This window comes from Dermochelys coriacea, chromosome 5 (assembly GCF_009764565.3).
Source record: "Dermochelys coriacea isolate rDerCor1 chromosome 5, rDerCor1.pri.v4, whole genome shotgun sequence".
Classification (NCBI taxonomy): domain Eukaryota; kingdom Metazoa; phylum Chordata; order Testudines; family Dermochelyidae; genus Dermochelys; species Dermochelys coriacea.
Genome location: NC_050072.1, coordinates 42,047,551 through 42,066,455, shown reverse-complemented (window position 1 = coordinate 42,066,455; position 18,905 = coordinate 42,047,551). Strand labels below are relative to the sequence as shown.

Sequence of the window (18,905 nt, the reverse complement as noted above, 5' to 3'; positions counted from 1 at the left end):
TTGCTAAACAAGTGCAGTGAATGTATACTTCGTAATTTAATATCAGTCTACAGGCTTGCCGTGTCTTCTGAATTACCAGACAAAACACCTTATGAAAAGCTTTTGGATATATAACTTCCTCACCATTTAAGTCAGGGGTCTAAAACACGCGGCCCTGCCCTGCCCCACTCCGGGAAGCGACCGGGACCTGGGGGGGGGGGGTACAGGGGTCTATGCGTTGCCCTGGCCGCTCCTCACAGATCCCCGTGCCCCCCAGGTCCCGGCCACTTCCCGGAGTGGCGCGGGGGCGGGCAGGGCAGGGCAGGGCAGGCCAGGCCAGGGAGAGAGCCAGCCTGCCCTGCCCCCGGTACGCGCTGGGCCAGACCCATCCCCCGAACCCCTCCTGCAGCCAAACCCCCTGCCTTGAGCCCCCTGCCACATCCCACACCTCCTGCACCCCGACCTCCTGCCCTGAGCCCCCTGCTGCACCCCACACCCTGACCCCTTCCCTGAGCCCCCTGCCATACCCCGCACCCCTCCTGATCACTAACCCCTTGCCCCGAGTCCCCTGGTGCACCTCGCACCCCTCCTGCACCCCAACCCCCTGCCCTGAGCCCCCCGTTGCACCCTTTCTGCTCCCCCTGGGGGCAGGAGGGGGGTGGAGTTGGGGTGGGGGTTTCAGGGAAGGGATTGGAATGGGGGCAGGGAAGGGATGGGAAGAGGCAGGGCACGGGGCAGGGCCTCACAGAAGGGGTGGAGAGGGGGCGGGGCCGGGGCAGCAGAAGCGGAGTGGTCAGTGGTGCAGCCCTCAGGCCAATGTACCAGTCCTCATGTGGCCCTGGTGGTCATTTGAGTTTGAGACCCCTGATTTAAGTCTTGCTGTAAGGCACTCTCTCCACCCCCAAATCATTTTTGTGGTTCCAGCTTACCAAATGATCCCGCTCAATCTATATGACTGCCCTGTCCCCCTCATTATTTACTATTCCATCAATGTGTGCATTATCCCAAATTTCATCAGCAATGATTTTATATTTACTTTGAGATCATCGATGAAAATGCTGAATAGCATCAGGTCTTGTCCTGATCCCTGTAGGACCCACTAGAAATCCATTCAATGATGGATTCCTCACTGACAACTACTTTTTAAGGCTGGTCAGTTAGCCAGTTCTTAATCTATTTAATGTGCGTTATATTGAGATTGCATAGTTCCAATTTTTTCTTCAGAATGTCACGCAGAAGTCAAATTCTTACAAAATTCTAAGTATATTACATCCACACAGATACCTTTGTCAACCAAACTTGTAATCTCATCAAAGAATGAAATGAAGTTTGTTTAGCAAGACCTGTTTTCCATTAAACCATATAACTGGCATTAATTATATTCCTATCCCTTAATTCTTTATTAACTGAATTCCATATCAGCTTGTCCATTATTTTGCCTAGGGCTGATGTCAAACTAACTGTTCTACTGTCCCTCAGGCCATCCTGAGAGAAGGGGTGGGAAAGAAGACAAGAGTAAAAGAAATAAGATCACATTGTTACACAGATAACTGACCGCCTAAGCCAAAAGTTCCTGATTGTTTCAGGTATTGTGGTAAGGTTTGTTTTTTTACATAGATAATTCAGTACAGGTTTGCAAAATAATATCCCATATGCAGCAGATGAAGTTTAGAAGCGAAAAACCTGTTAGACTAGATAATCTATCTCCCTGCCAATGACAATGCAAAGTGAAGTTTGCATTCACAGATAAGATCAAGTTTCAGAGTAGCGGCCGTGTTAGTATGTTTTCGCAAAAAGAAAAGGAGTACCTGTGGCACCTTAGAGGCTAACAAATTTATTTGAGCATAAGCTCACCTTATGTGATCACTCTTTTTACAGTGTGTATGGTAATACCCATTGTTTCATGTTCTCTGTGTATATAAAATCTCCCCACTGTATTTTCCACTGCATGCATCCGATGAAAAGCTGTAGCTCATGAAAGCTAATGCTCAAATAAATTTGTTAGTCTCTAAAGTGCCACAAGTACTCCTTTTCTTTTAGTTAAGATCAAAGCATCCAGCCCAGCATGCTTCATTTGATCCCGCAAATCTCTGAGGTCAACAACACTGGTTACTACTGTTTTTCACAAAGTACAGTCCTACAACAAAATGGAAAACATACTGGTTAAGCACAACCAAATTCATGCAGAAGCACAACCAAATTCATAGTACAACAATCTTTTGCTGGGTGTCAAATTTAAATCCTTTGAGAAGGTATTCAAGTAGCCATTTGGTTTGGTCTGGTTTTGCTGCTCACTGGTTCTTGGTCTTTTGAGAGATTTAGTCACCTGGTTTAATAGGTTTTTCACACATCTCCCTCTGCCCCTCAATACATTTTCATTTCCAGCCAAAATGAACAAGCAAGCAGCTTAAGAACAGCTGGGAGGCCTGACTGCCTTTCATTATTGTGCATCTGTGATATCAGGATTAAATCCTGCCTTAGGGTCCATCTGGAATGCATAGAAATGTAGTGCTGTTGAAATACTTCTACATGGTGAAAAGAAAAATTAACAAGTAAAGACATCACAGTTTGGCAAACAAAATGCATAACATACATTTTTGCCCTATACAGTGGACTTTTTAAGACAATTTTGTAAAGGACAATCTTTTTGTTAGGACTGCCATGGTGAAGAGGGGGAAGTTATTTCCTCTATCAAAGATGTCTGCGAAAGTCTTTTGTGATATGATAATTGGAACTTCTATGGCAGTAATAAGGTCTTGTCATTTAGAATCTGTTCAAATTCAACTGTCTTTTTGCTAGATTGTATGGTATGATTTACAGTCATATTTGAGAATTTGTGAATGCTTTGTTACCAAAAGTTTATACGCACACCATCAACAACTATTTAAAACAATCCTTAGTTCTTGACTGCAAAGGAAATTGCTAACTTGTTAGAATAACTTTCAAAGGATTCCTAACTATCTAGATAAGAAATACTATAAACAGATTACAATTCAGGTTCTGCTTCTCTGGCGATGAAATGGGATGGGCTGTATGTGGAATGTCCTGCAGGTGAAAAGAAATATCTATCCCCTGCATAGTGTAAAAACCCATTTGGACCTTCTGCAGTGCATCATGTATGGGGAAGGAAAGGCTAGGCTATGGGTGTTCTGGGGGAGAGGCAGGGTTTGGGGTTCCATTGCTACTTGGTCCTCTTGTCTTCTGTTTCATGGGGGATGGGGCTGCAGAGCCTACTTCAGCCAATAAACTAGACCAGATTTTGTAGTCACTCTGAGGCTTGAGGGAAAGGATTCCTTCACCACAGTAGCCTTCTGCATCTGCCTAGCATCTAACCTGGCTAGTCAGCTGGCTGCTGGGCAGAGATTTTAGCTTTCAGGGTAATCAGAAAAGTTCTGTTACAGTATTTAGAACCCACCAGAAAGAGTGAACAAATTCACACAAAAACTGTTAATACAATTCAACTAAAAAAACAAACAAAACAAAACAAGAAAAAAAAAGAGAAATACAGGTATCCAGATGATATGCCTTATAACTAAAATGATCAAGGCAGGAGCAAAGAGGGTAAAAAATTAAACTGGTATAGTATCTGTGCATAACTCTTTACTAAGAAGCAGATCAACTGTGATATTTTTGCTCTCATTATTGATACTCTATAATTCAGCTTATTTATGCTGATGTATAAATATGCTAATTTAAAATCATGTTGTAATATAAATAGAAATTCTTATTCTAGGTCACAGTTAGAGGTTTCTAACATTTTTTAGTGACAAACAGGTAAGTTTCTTTCCCTTCCAGGCCTGTACAGCTTTACTCATGATACAAAGACGCTCTGGTTTTAGGTGAAGGTATATGAAAGAGTCCTTACTTTTTGTTTAAGCCTCTAAAACAGTTCTAAAGGAGATTTTCTGCACAATATATGTAATAATATCAGAATACATGATGTTACGTTATGGAATACATGTTTTATTGACACTCATTTGGAATGACTATATAACTCGTGACATTCATGGATATTTGGTTACCTGCACTGCAAGCTTATAGGGACAAAATAAGAAAGGCTAAGCCACAAAAGGAGTTACCTAGTAAGGGACATAAAAGGCTATAAGAACAACTTTTTTCAAAACATTAGAAGCAAAAGACATGAAGAAAAGTGCAAGTCCTCTACTTAGTGGGAACAGGAGAGATAATAACTGATGAAATCAAGAAGTCTGTGTTGTTTAATGCCTGTTTTGCTTAAGTCTTCATGGAGAACAGATAATCAACACAATTAATATTAACAAGGGGGAAGGAACACAAGCCAAAATAAAGAAAGAACAGCTTAAAGAATATTTTGATAAATTGTTGCAGGGCATGATGAAATTCATCCTAGGAACTAGTTAAAGCAATCTTGGAACCATTAGCAATGATTTGATGATGTGTCCAAGAGGACTGAAGAAGGGCAAACATAATACCTGTCTTTAAAAGGGGAACAAAGAGGACCCATGGAATTATAGACCAGTCAGCCTAACTGCAATACCTGTTAAAAGACTGAAACAAATTATTTAAACAATCAATTTGTAACACTTAGAGGATAATAGGGTTATAAGGAATAGCCAGCATGGATTTGTCATGAACAAATCATGCCAAACCAACCTAATTTCCTTCTTTGACGGGTTTGCTGGCCTGGTCATAGGGAGAAGGAGTAAACATGATATATCTTGATTTTAGTAAAGTTTTCGACACAGTCCTACATGACATTCTTTTAAGTAAACTAGGGAAATATGGTCCAGATAAAATTACTAGAAGGTGGGTGCACAATTGGTTGAAAGCCATAGACATTACTATAGAACATCTTTAAACAGAAATTCTGTGCTTGAATATCAAGCATATAGCAGTAGGAATATTCTACCAACCATCTGACCAGGAAGGTGATGGTGACAGTGAAATGCTCAAGGAGATTAGACAAAAAACAAAAAACCCAGTAATAATGGGGGATTTCAACTATCCCCATATTGACATGGTACATATCACCTCAGGATGAGATGCAGAGATAAAATTTCTAGATACCATTAATGACTGCTTCTTGGAGCATCTAGTCCTGAAACCCACAAAGGGAGAGGTAATTCCTGATTTAGTCCTAAGCAGCGCACAGGATCTGGTCCAAGAACTGAATATAGCTGAACTGCTTGATAATAGCAACCAACATCCTTGGGGGGAATTACCAAAGAAACCTATCACAGTAGCACTGAATTTCAAAAAGGAGAGCTGCGCTAAAATGAGGAGGATAGTTAAATGGAAATTACAGGGAACAGTCACAAAAGTGAAATGCCTGCAAGCTTCAAGGAAACTTTTTAAAAAACATCATAATAGAAGCTCAAACTACATGTATACCCCAAATTAAAACAGTAAGAGTAAAAGAGGCAGATAGAGACAAAAATATATCTTTTAAAAATTGGAAGTCAAATCCTACCGAGAAAAATAGAAAGGAACAAACTCTGGCAAGTCAAATATAAATAAGCAGGCCAAAGAAGAATTTGAAAAGCAACTACCAAAAGACAAAAAACTAACAGCAAAATTGTTCTGAAGTACATCAGAAGCAGGAAGCCTGCCAAACACCCAGAGGGGCCACTGGATGATTGAGCACTCAAGGAAGACAAGAAAACAAAAGAGTAGGAATAACTGGTCAGTTTTTACAATGGACAGAAGTAAATAGTGGGATCCCTCAAAGATCTGTGCTAGGAGCAGTGCTGTTCAACACATTCATAAATGAACTGAAAAAGGGGATGAAACAGGGAGGTGATAAAGTTTGCAGATGATACATTACTCAAAATAGTTAAGTTGAAAGCTGACTTTGAAGAGTTACAAAGGGATTTCACAAAACTAGGTGACCGGACAACAATATGGCAGATGAAATTCGAAGTTGATAAATGCAAAGTAATGCACACTGGAAAAACATAATCCCAGCTACACATACAAACTGATGGGATCTAAATTAGCTGTTACCACTCAAGAAAGAGATCTTGGCATTATTGTGAATAGCTCTGGAAAACAGTTGCTCAATGGGCAACAGCAGTCAAAAAAGCTAACAGAATGTTAGGAGCCATTACCAAACGGATAGATAAGAAGACAGAAAATAATGCCACTATATGAATCCATGGTATGCCTGGGTGCAGTTCTAGTTGTCTCATATCAAAAAAGATATTTTAGAATTCAGAAAGGTTCAAAGAAGGGCAACAAAAATTATTAGGGATATGGAACAGTTTCCATTTGAGGAGAGATTAAAAACACTGGGACTGTTCATCTCAGAAAAGAGACAACTAAAGTGCGGATATGATAGAGGTCTATAAAATCATGAATGGTGTGGAGAAAGTTTATAAGGAAGTATTATTTACTCCTTCCCACCATAATACAAGTACCAGTGGTCACCGAATAAAATTAATAGGCAGCAGGTTTAAAACAAACAAAACGAAGTACATTACACAACACACAGTCAACCTGTAGAATTCATTGCCATAGGATATTGTGAAGGTCAGAAGTATAACTGGGTTCAAAAAAGAATTACATAAATTCACAGAGGATAGGTCCAACCATGGCTATTAGTCAAGATAGTCAGGGGCACAACCCCATGCTCTGGATATCCCTAAACCTTTGACTGCTAGAAGCTGGAACTGCATGACAGGGGATGGATCAATTGACTTGTTCTGTTCATTCCCTCTGAAGCATCTGGCACTGGCCACTGTCAGAAAACAGGATACTGGGCTCGATGGACCATTGGTCAGCATGCCCATTTTTGTACTCTTATTCAGAGTAGCTCTCAGTGGTTCACTGTCAAACTGTGAGGACCTATCTAGTGGGGTCCCACAGGGGGTCAGTCCTGAGTCAAGTACTATTCAATATTGTCATAATGACTTGGATAATGAGGTGGAGAATACGCTTATAAAACCTGCACAAGGAACTAAGCTGAGATGGGTTGCAAGCACCTTGGAGGACAGAATTAGAATTCAAAGCAACCTTGATAAACTGTGAAGTTGATCTGAAATTGGCAAGATAAAAATCAGTAAAGATAAGTGCAAAGTATTTGACTTAGAAAGGAAAAATCAAATGCACAACTACAAAATGGGGGAAAACTGGCTACGTGGTAGTTCTGCTGAAAAAGATCTGGGTGTTACAACACATCACAAATTGAATATGAGTCAATAATGTGATAGAATTGTGAAAAAGGCAAATATCTTTCTGGAGTGTATTAACAGAAGCATCTTATGTAAGACATGGGAGGTGACTCTCCTGCTCTTTTCAGCACTGCTGAAGCCTCAGCAATAGTAATGTGTCCAATTAATTCTGGGCAGCACATTTTAGGAAAGAAGTGGACAAATTGGGGAGAGCAGAGGAGAGTAACAAAAATGATAAAAGGTTTAGAAAACCTGACTTGTGAGGAAAGGTTAAAAACAGTCATGTTTAACCTTGAGAAAAAAAGACTGAGGGAGGGATCTGCTTACAGTCTTCAAATATGTAAAAGGGTGTTATAAAGAGAATTGTAATCAATTGCTCCCCACGTCCACAGAAGGAAGGACAAGCAATGCGCTTAATCTGTAACAAGGGAGATTTAAGTTAGATGTTAGGAAACACTTCATAACTGTAAGGATAGTTAAGATCTGGAATAGGCTTCCAAGTGAGGTTGTGGAATTCCCATCATGGGAGGTTTTTAAGAACAGGTTAGACAAACAGCTGTCAGGGATGGTCTAGGTTTACTTGGTCCTGTCTCAGAGCAAAAGGCTGGACTTGATGACTTCTTCATGCACCTTCCAGCCCAATATTTCTATGATTCTATGTTTACCTTGCATAGTGATGACTAATTTTAGTCTTAAAATTTCCCAAATTCGTAATGGGAGTTTGTTTTTATTAAAATATGTCATCTTTTTGCATCAATGTGATAATTTAGTTTAAAATGTCATAATAATTAATAAACAAAAAGTTATTTGATCAAAGACACTTCCAATACAGCACAAAATAAGCAAAAAAAGACCTATTAGACTGGGGATAGCTATTTAATAGGCCAGGTTAAACAAGACACAATTAGGGCTATTTTGTTCCTTATCCCACAAATTCAGGCTTATATATATGAATTTAAGATAAGTAAAGGCAGTCCTAATTATGTCAAATAACCTGTCGACAGTTCAATTTCCCCATCTGTAAAGCTGAGACAAATTATATTTATAAACCTTTATAAAAAGTATTGAGAAACTAGAGGTGAAAAACATTATATAACTGCTTATATTATTATTATATTGTTTTATTTGACCATTTAAAGAGCTAATCTCTTACTATTATAGCTGTTTTTTTAGTTATAGTGAAATGTCACATATGGCTGATTTGTTAGTTTTTAAAATTTGCTTCTTGGTACCAGGGAAAATGTTTTTCATTATTTTTATTTATATAGGCAAGTGGTTTTCCAGAGATATATGAAAACAGGCCCCTACCATGAAGAGCTTACAATTTAAACAGTTCCAATGAAGGAAGGTAGAGAGTGTAATGAATGTGATTTACTAACAAAGTTTAGCATGCATCATATTAACATTTCTCTATTTATTTTAAATATAGAACTAATTTAATTTATCCTTTTTTTTTCTTTTCAGGGAGGAGTCAAGTTATTCTTGAAATAAATGTGTAGGTTAATAGGCAGGTGGGAGGCAAAGATAATGACAAAATTTCAAGCCTGAGAAATTGGTAGGAAAGTAGAAAGGCCAATAGTAACAGGGAAGTAGAAAAAGAGAAGGATTTGGATGAAAAGGCAATTGTATTACATATTCAACTGGACATATGTCATGTGAATGAATGAATTAGGACTGATTCAGGATTAAGGGAATCATATAGAACATTGTTACGGGAAGTTAAATGACAAATATCTCATTTTTATTTTGAAGGATTCCAGCTGTCAGAGATATTTCACATCTTTGTCTCAACCCTTTTTACTTTTTCATTTAGTACTTAAGACTAACATACAGGATGCTGAATGATGTTGCCTGAAGGCACCACTGCTGCATCTGTTGTAACTACTGTTCTGTAGTTTGATGGTCATATTGACAACTTTCCTGTTTTGTCCTGTCTCCCAGGCTGAGGAAGCTACAAATCACATTCTCAGTGTTGTGGTAACAAGCAAAACAACCCTCAAAATTCTTTACCATAAACAGATTTCTTCTTGCCAATAAGGAAAAACACCGAAGTAAAGTAATATTATCTAGAATAGCCTAAGGCTACTCTTTATATATCCAATTGAACAGTTTGTTGTAGAATATCAGTGTGACAAATATGCACCTTAATTATTCCAATTGTTTGGGTACATCATTTCTATGATATTGATTAATAACAACTGATAATTTAATAGTGTACAAAACAAAATTAAGAATATTGATCAGTATCTTTCTTTTTTGATTTGTACAGCTAAACTATTTTTTTTCCTTGGAAGACACTCAATGACATGTGAAATGTCTTAAACACTTACAGAATATTTCACAGCCGTGAATAAGACTTTTTTTCAAGACTGTCAGTTCCAATAATGAACACAAAAATAACCCCCTCAACTCTCCAGACATCTGTAGCAGAAGATCAAACAGAATATAATTATAGGGAAAAGTTAGTGCACTAGGTTTCAGATAGGACAGAGACCACTGAACTGTAAATCTAAACCAAACCCTGATTGTCAAGCCTTTTGAATGAATGGTAGAAGACTTAAAAGTCTGACAGCTGTCTTGAGAAAAATTGTACTTTGGAGTCAGAAACTGTTCGATTTACTCCTCCTATAATACACACACACACACACACACACACACACACACCCCTCTTTTTATTTCCTCATTGCTCCAGCTAATATGTTGAAGACTAATAGCTAATATCTGAACAGTCCATGCCCCATCAGAGTTACAAAGAAAGATCTGGAACTGGAAATCTAGCATATAGAAAGATCAGAAAAAACTAAGGTATAATAAAACACAGAAATTAAAGGGCGTGCGGGGGGGAAGGGAAATTGCAGCTGAATGGTATAAAACAAAATCTACCAGAAACTTCATGCACTATGAGACGGAATGAGCTGAAGAGAGTAATAAAGTACAGTATAACACCACTACATTATAATGCTATGACCCTACCTCTTTCCTTAGGTCTTGTCTTCTATGGAAAAAAATGATGTGTTCTTAAAATAGCTAACCCGAAGTAGAATTCTAGTGAAGACAAGACAGATACAGTTTTCACACGAGTTAGCAGGTCAACTTAAAGACTATAGGAGAGTCTAAGGGTATATCTACACTATGAAATTACATCAATTGTACAGAAGTCAATTTTTAGAAATCTATTTTATACAGTCGATTGCGTATGTCCCCACTAAGCACATTAAGTCGGCAGAGTGCGTCCTCACTACCGTGGCTAGCATCGATTTACAGAGCGGTGCACTGTGGGTAGCTATACCACAGTTCCCGCAGTCTCCACTGCCCATTGGAATTCTGGGGTAAGCTCCCAATGCCTGATGGGGCAAAAACATTGTCGCGGGTGGTTTCGGGTACATGTCGTCAGTCACCCCTCCCTCTGTGAAAGCAATGGCAGACAATCGTTTCATGCCTTTTTTCCTGGGTTACCCATGCAGATGCCATACCACGGCAAGCATGGAGCCTGCTCAGCTCACTGTCACGGCTGCTGTTGTGAGCATTGTAAACACCTTGAGCATTATCCTGGAGTATATGCAGAACCAGGCTAAGAGACGCCAGCACGAGGAGGATTTTGATGAGGACGTGGACACAGATGTTTCTGAAAGCATGGGCTGTGGCAATTGGGACATCATGGTGGCAGTGGGGCTGGTTGATACAGTGGAACGCTGATTCTGGACCAGGCAAACAAGCACAGACTGGTGGGACCACATAGTGTTGCAGGTATGGGATGATTCAGCGTGGCTGCAAAACTTCTGCATGCGTAAGGCCACTTTCCTGGAACTCTGGAAGTTGGTACTCCTGCGGTTCAGGGTGGGGGAAAGCAAGATGGGAACTGCCCTGATAGTTGAGAAGTGAGTGGCAATAACGCTGTGTAAGCCTGCAATGCCTGACTGCTACCAGTCAGCTGGGAATCAATTTGGAGTGGGCAAGTCTACTGTGAGGGCTGCTGTGATCCAAGTAGCCAACGTAATCACTGACTTTCTATTATCAAGGGTAGTGACTCTGCAAAATGTGCAGGTCATACTGGATGGCTTTCCTGCAATGGGGTTTCCTAATTGTGGTGGGGTGATAGACGTAACGCATATCCCCATCTTGACACTGGACCACCTTGCCAACCAGTACGTGAACTGCAAGGGGTACTTCTCAATGGTGCTGCAAGCACTGGTGGATCACAAGGGACGTTTCATCGACATCAACGTGGGATGGCCAGGAAAGGTACATGACGCTCCCATCTTTAGGAACTCCGGGCTGTTCGAGCAACTGCAAGAAGGGACTTACTGTAAGCTAACGACCCTACCCCCTTTGAAATAAAGTAACTATTGTTTTGAAACGATGCATTATTTCTTTATTAATTAAAAAAAAAGAGATAACAGACTAGGTATCCTGGGTGGGGTGAGGAGGAGGGAAGGACAAGGCCACATTATTTATTGTAGCCACACTAAAAATCAAACTGTCTGAATGACAGCCTTCTGTTGCTTGGGCCATCCTCTGGAGTAGAGTGGCTGGGTGCCTGGAGCTCCCCACCCCCGCGTTCTTGGGCGTCTGGGTGAGGCGGATATGGAACTTGGGGAGGAGGACATGCGGTTATACAATGGATGCAGCGGGGGGCTGTGCTCTTGTTGGCTTTCCTGCAGCTCCAACAGACGCTTCATCATGTCCATTTGCTCCCCCAACAGACGCTTCATCATGTCCATTTGCTCCCCCATTAGCCTCAGCATTGCATCCTGCCTCCGCTCTTTGCGCTCACTTTATTCTTTCCTGGCCTCTGCCACTGAATACCTCCATGCATTGAAGCTGAGCCCTATCAGTGCGGGAGGACTGCATGAGCTTGGAAAACATGCCATCGCAAGTGCATTTTTTTCACCTTCTAATCTGTGATAACCTCTGTGACGGAGATGATAGAAACGTAGAAACATTTGCACCTGGGGTGAGATAAAAAGGGAGAGTAAAATTTATGAAGATACATTTCTGAGAACAAAAGGGAGACTCATTCACAGTGAATCAAGCAATTCACAGCAGACAGCACCTGTGCTTTAGGTACAAGGTCACATTTTGCCCTTTACATTGAGCACCTGCCGGTATGGTGATACATCACCCACGGCTGGGCAACAGAATTCGGTTTCCAGTCAGCCATGGTAAGCCTTTTGGTAAGTCGGGTTGGCTTTTTACGCCTTCATAACATGTGGGAATGTTTTCAAACTGCAGCACCCTCCTTTCTCAGAGCAAGCAATGGGTTGGGTTTCACTTTTAAAAGGGGGGGCTGCGGTTTTCGGGTGGATGTACAGCACACACCTACCCCCAGCCCACCGTGTGGCTATTCTCCGGGATGATCCCTTCACACCTTCCCCCCGCCGCGTGGCTATTCTCTGGGATGATCCTTTTAGCCCAGCACAAACAGACCAGCATGAACGGGGTCCTTTTACTGTTCCCTTACAAAAATTCCCCTATTTCAACCTGCTGACCATGAATGATATCACTCTACTGAGGATAACACAAAAAGATATAGACCGAATGTTGCTTGAATGCGACCAAAACCCAGGACCATTCATTGCCATGCTTTGTGCTGCAATGATTCAAGAATACTTGCTACTGGTTTGGCGTGGTAAAGTGTCCTACAGTGAAGGCATCCCTCTCCAGAAACCTTCTGCAAAGGCTTTCAGAGTACCTCCAGGAGAGCATCCCAATTCTTCAAGGCATATCAAACATTAAACATAATTGCTTTTAAACCCTGTACTGTAGTTATAAATGTGCACTCACCAGAGGTGCCTTCACCAGCTTCAGGGTCGGGGATCCCGCATTGAGTGGGTATTGGCTCCATGGCGATGAAAAGATCCTGGCTGCCGGGGAGAACGGATTCACCACTTGCCTGCTATGCACTCTCCTCCTCCCCCAAATTCTACTCCCTGTTGCGTGAGACTCGCCCTTTGCAGATGTCCACGGACAGTGGTGGGATAGTGGTAGGGTCCCCCACTAGAATGCCATGCAGCTGATCCTAGAAGCGGCATGTATGGGGCTCTGACCCAGAGCGACCGCTTGCCTCCTTTGTCTTTTGGTAGGCTTGCCTGAGCTCCTTAATTTTCACACAGCAGGGCTGTGTGTCCGTTGTAGCCTCTGTCCAACATGCCCTGTGAGATTTTGGCAAATATATTTGCATTTCTTCCTTTTGATTGGGGTTCGGCCTGCACAGATGCTTCTCCCCATACAGCAATCAGATCCAGTGTCTCCCTTTTGGTCCGTGCTGGAGCTCATTTGCGATTCTGGAGGGACTGCATTGTCACCTGTGCTGCTGAGTTCGCCACGCTGACCAAACTGGAAATGAAATTGAAAAGTTCCCAGGGCTTTTCCAGTGTACCTGGCTAGTTCATCGGAGTTCAAAGTGCTGTCCAGAGCAGTCATAATGGAGCACTCTGGGATAGCTCCCGGAAGCCAATACCGTCGATTTGCATCTGCACTACCCCAAATTCAACCCAGCAAGGTCGATTTTAGCGCTACTCCCCTCGTCTGGGAAGAGTACAGAAGTTAATTTTAAGAGCCCTTTAGGTCGACAGAACGGGGTTGGCTGTGTGGACGCAGTCATTTTTAAATCGACCTAACCCCGTAGTGTAGACCCGGCCTTAGTCTCTATCTCAATGTGATAATGTGTCAAAACTACAAAACTCCCTTATTTCACTAGAATTTTTACCTTGAATTAGCTAATTCAAGTTAAGAAAACCTCTTTTTTTCCTATCAGGAGATGTGTGCCCAAAGGGATGCTTTCAAGGAGCAGCCTCCATTCTCTAGAACACAAGGATTGCGACTGTGGCAGGCCCTTGTGTGTGGCGCAGAAGGTGTGCAGTGGAGAAGACTCCATGCATACAAAGGTCAGCTCCAATTTGGCCCTAAAAGTTTAAACACTGTGATTTAAGCCTAGCTATAATTAAACAAGCTGAAATTTATGCAGATTTGATCCTCAATCATACTTTTTTAGGCTAAACTTTTAATTTAGTGCTGTGCAAGTCACACTACAATTCTCATGTATATAGACTGAGCTCCCACTCTGTTGTGAATATATGCACACTGGCTATAGCTCAAGTTTCCCACTCAAGGGTGCTGTCATTTATTGTTAATGTAAATAACTTCTATTTCATCTTAGGCTTTTCTCCAGAGCTTAACTATTCCTATAGTTTTCCTTGCAGAAACTTCTGCAACCCAACTTCTTCTGCCTCAATGAGAAGACCTTTTATAATTTGAGTTGGAGATAAAAGGCCCACCTGAACTGACCTAAGAGTCAGCCAAAATAATTCTGCACCTCTATGCAGAATTCCAGCACCTTTCATCAGTATGACTTAACAAAAAAGCCCTGCATTCCTTTGCGGAGTCCTCCTATCTGCAACTTTCATAGTCAAAATAATGAATAAGTGTCAAAAGTGCATAAGTCAATGGGATTTGTACTTCTAAGACACTTAGGGCATGTCTACACTGCAATTAAAAACCCATGGCTGGCCCATGCCAGTTGACTTAGGTTTGTGGGGCTCAGGCTGCAGGGCTGTTTAATTGAAGTGTCGACTTCTGGGCTCAGGCTGCTGGGACCCACCCACCTTTCAGGATCTTAGAGCCTGGGCTCCAGCCCAAACCTGGAAATCTACACTTCAATTAAACCACCTCACAGCCTGAGTCCCGCAAGCTGGAGTCAGCTGGCATGTGCCAGCCATGAGTGTCTAACTGCAGCATAGACATAACCTTAGAAATGTCTGAAAATCCCAACCAGTTTGATTATTTCAAAACTACAAGTATAATTTATTTCTTGAACATAACCAAAATATTATTTTTTGTGAAGTAACATATTTTTGTAAGCAAGATTTTTTTGTCTACACTAAAGAAACAAAACCCACTGGGACAATCAACAGACCAAAGAAATTATTTCAGAACAGATAGCCCTTGGAAGGGAGAATGCATATATGCAAACACAGGCTTGGGGGCAACTATTATATGTATAATTCTCCAAAAACCTTTCAAAATTGGGTAGAAAAAAAGAGGTGCCAAAACATCATATTATGGACTTGATCTTTTTACTAGGCTCTGCTAACTTGTGACTCATTGTTGATCCAGCAGAGGGATCGGATCATCCCTGCATTGAAACACTGTAGTTTGGCTTCTGACTCCTCATACTTTAAGCAAAGGATTCCTTCACATAAAACAGTGCTGGAAAATGGCATTGCAGATGTGCATGGCATTGGAATAGCAATAATATTTTTCCATTCTTATCTTCAAAGCACTCCACACCATGAGGCCAGGATATCTAAAAGGCTTCCTAAAGGTCCACGATGAAGATTGTGGCTGACAGCTCCACTCCACTGGCACAATGGAACTTTCAACAATAAAGGTAAAACTTGTCTGTATGGGAGTCAGAACTTCGTGGAAAGGGTTGAACTTTCCCAAGAACTATCACAAACCTCACCACATTCCACTCCAAGTGCAACATGCATTTCTTTGACTAGGCCTCTCTCATATAAACACATAGCAACAGTATATTTATAAAAGACATAACAATCCCCCCTCCTACCACAACAAGATGCTCCTTTACACGTGCTTCTCTGGGGAAAGGATGAGAGAACAAACAAGACGTAACAGATGTGTAATCACATTGTTTAATGCACTACTGGAAGGTGCTCAGGTACTATTGTGATGAGCTCAGTATAAGAGCTTACTCAGAATAGAATTTTGAAAATACTGTAGGATGTCAACAAGGCTAATTTAGATAAATGAAATAACTAGGTGAAATCCTTATATTTCATTTATCTAAATTAGCCTTGTTGGCATTCTACAGTATTTTAAAAATTCTATTCTATGTAAGCTCTTATACTGAGCTCATCATGATAGTATCTGGGCACCTTCCAGTAGTGCATTAAGCAATGTGATTACACATCTGTTACATCTTGTTTGTTCTCTTAATCTCTTGCCAGAGGCAGAAGCATGTGTAGAGTGTCTTGTTGTAGTGGGAGGGAGGGTTGTTTTGTCTTGTGTTTTTTATAAATATACTGTTGCTGTGTGTTTACATGAGAGAGACGCTGGTCAAAGAAATGTGCAACACCATTTTCCAGAACTGGTTTATCTGAAGGAATCTTTACGTCAGAGGATGAGGAGTCAGAAGCCAAACTACAGCGTTTCAATGTAGGGATGATCAGATCCCTCAGCCTCAGAAACAACTCTGACATTATAATCAAAAAGGCTGACAAATAAGGTGCTGTCGTCATCATGAATAGGTCGGAATATGAACAAGAGGCTAGTAGGCAGCTCTCCAACACCACTTTCTACAAGCCATTATCCTCTGATCCCACTGAGGGCTGCCAAAAGAAACTACACCATGTGCTCAAGAAACTCCCTGAAAAAGAACAAGAACAAATCCGCACAAACACACCCCTAAAACCCCGAACAGGGGTATTCTATCTGCTACCCAAGATCCATAAACCTGGAAATCCTGGACGCCCCATCATTTCAGGCATTGGCACCCTGACAGCAAGATTGTTCAGCTATGTAGACTCCCTCCTCAGGCCCTATGTCACCAGCACTCCCAGCTATCTTCGACACACCACTGACTTCCTGAGGAAACTACAATCCATCAGTGATCTTCCTGAAAACACCATCCTAGCCACTATGGATGTAGAAGCCCTCTACACCAACATTCCACACAAAGATGGACTAGAAGCCGTTAGGAACAGTATCCCCGATAATGTCACGGCAAACCTGGTGGCTGAACTTTGTGACTTTGTCCTCACCCATAACTATTTCACATTTGGGGACAATGTATATCTTCAAATCATCGGCACTGCTATGTGTACCCGCATGGCCCCACGGCATGCCAACATTTTTATGGCGGACTTAGAACAACGCTTCCTCAGCTCTCGTCCCCTAATGCCCCTACTCTACTTGCGCTATACTGATGACATCGTCATCATCTGGACCCATGGAAAAGAAGCCCTTGAGGAATTCCACCAGGATTTCAACATTTCCATCCCACCATCAACCTCAGCCTGGACCACTCCACACAAGAGATCCACTTCCTGGACACTACTGTGCTAATAAGCGATGGTCACATAAACACCACTCTATACCGGAAACCTACTGACCGCTACGCCTACCTACATGCCTCCAGCTGTCATCCAGACCACACTACACGATCCATTGTCTACAGCCAAGCTCTACGATACAACTGCATTTGCTCCAACCCCTCAGACAGAGACAAACACTTACAAGATCTCTATCAAGCATTCTTACAACTACAATACCCACCTGCTGAAGTGAAGAAACAGATTGACAAAGCCAGAAGAGTACCCAGAAGTTACCTACTACAGGACAGGCACAACAAAGAAAACAACAGAATGCCACTAGCCTTCACCTTCAGCCCCCAACTAAAACCTCTCCAACGCATCATCAAGGATCTACAACCTATCCTGAAGGACGACCCATCACTCTCACAGATCTTGGGAGACAGGCCAATCCTTGCTTACAGACAGCCCCCCAATCTGAAGCAAATACTCACCAGCAACCACACACCACACAATAAAATGACTAACTCAGGAACCTATCCTTGCAACAAAGCCCATTGCCAACTATGTCCACATATCTATTCAGGGGACACTATCATAGGGCCTAATCACATCAGCCACACTATCAGAGGCTCGTTCACCTGCACATCTACCAATGTGATATATGCCATCATGTGCCAGCAATGCCCCTCTGCCATGTACATTAGCCAAACTGGACAGTCTCTACGTAAAAGAATCTATGGACACAAATCAGACGTCAAGAATTATAACATTCAAAAACCAGTCGGAGAACACTTCAATTTCTTTGGTCACTTGATTACAGACCTAAAAGTGGCAATTCTTCAACAAAAAACCTTCAAAAACAGACTCCAAGGAGAGACTGCTGAATTGGAATTAATTTGCAAACTGGTTACAATTAACTTAGGCTTGAATAAAGACGGGAGTGGATGTGTCATTACACGAAGTAAAACTATTTCCCCATGTTTATTTCCCCCCCTACTGTTCCTCACACATTCTTGCCAACTGCTGGAAATGGCCCACCCTGATTATCACTACAAAAGGTTTTTTTCCCTCCCGCTCTCCTGCTGGTAATAGCTCACCTTACCTGATCACTCTTGTTACAGCGTGTATGGTAAGACTCATTGTTTCATGTTCTCTGTGTGTGTATATAAATCTCCCCACTGTATTTTCCACTGCATGCATCCGATGAAGTGAGCTGTAGCTCACAAAAGCTTATGCTCAAATAAATTTGTTAGTCTCTAAGGTGCCTGAAGTACTCCTTTTCTTAATGCGTCACAAGTTAGCAGAGCCTAATGAAAAGATCAAGTCCATAATGTGATGCTTTGACTCCTCTTTTTTTCTGCCCAATTTCAAATATCTAATTAAGGAATGATGAAAAAAAAAAGAATTCCCAACCTAACTTACTGAAGAAATTCCACTTCTCATTTTTAGCTTTACACTTTTAAAAGTATGTTATCTCTTACCCACCAACCTGACCCTAAACGGAGGTGTATGCCATGGGCTCCTTTATCTCTCTGTGATGGTGACTTCAGAGTTTGAATTAGTTTGTTTTCTTTTAAATATATTCTGCTCTCCTAAGATATTTCTTCAAGGCATAACAGATGTGAGCCTCAGGGTGTAATCTGTCCTAAAACCCAATGTCTGGGACAAAGTTTCCATTTATAGTCTGAAAATGAGATGACATTTTAGAATTCCCTAAATAAAT

General features: G+C 41.5%; 1 protein-coding gene across 4 annotated transcripts in view; it reads right to left on the bottom strand.

Moving 5' to 3' along the window:
• The window catches only part of CWC27 (CWC27 spliceosome associated cyclophilin), a 207,556-nt gene that overhangs the window by 26,347 nt on the left and 162,304 nt on the right, over nucleotides 1-18,905 (bottom strand). The gene's annotated exons all lie outside the window — the stretch shown is intronic.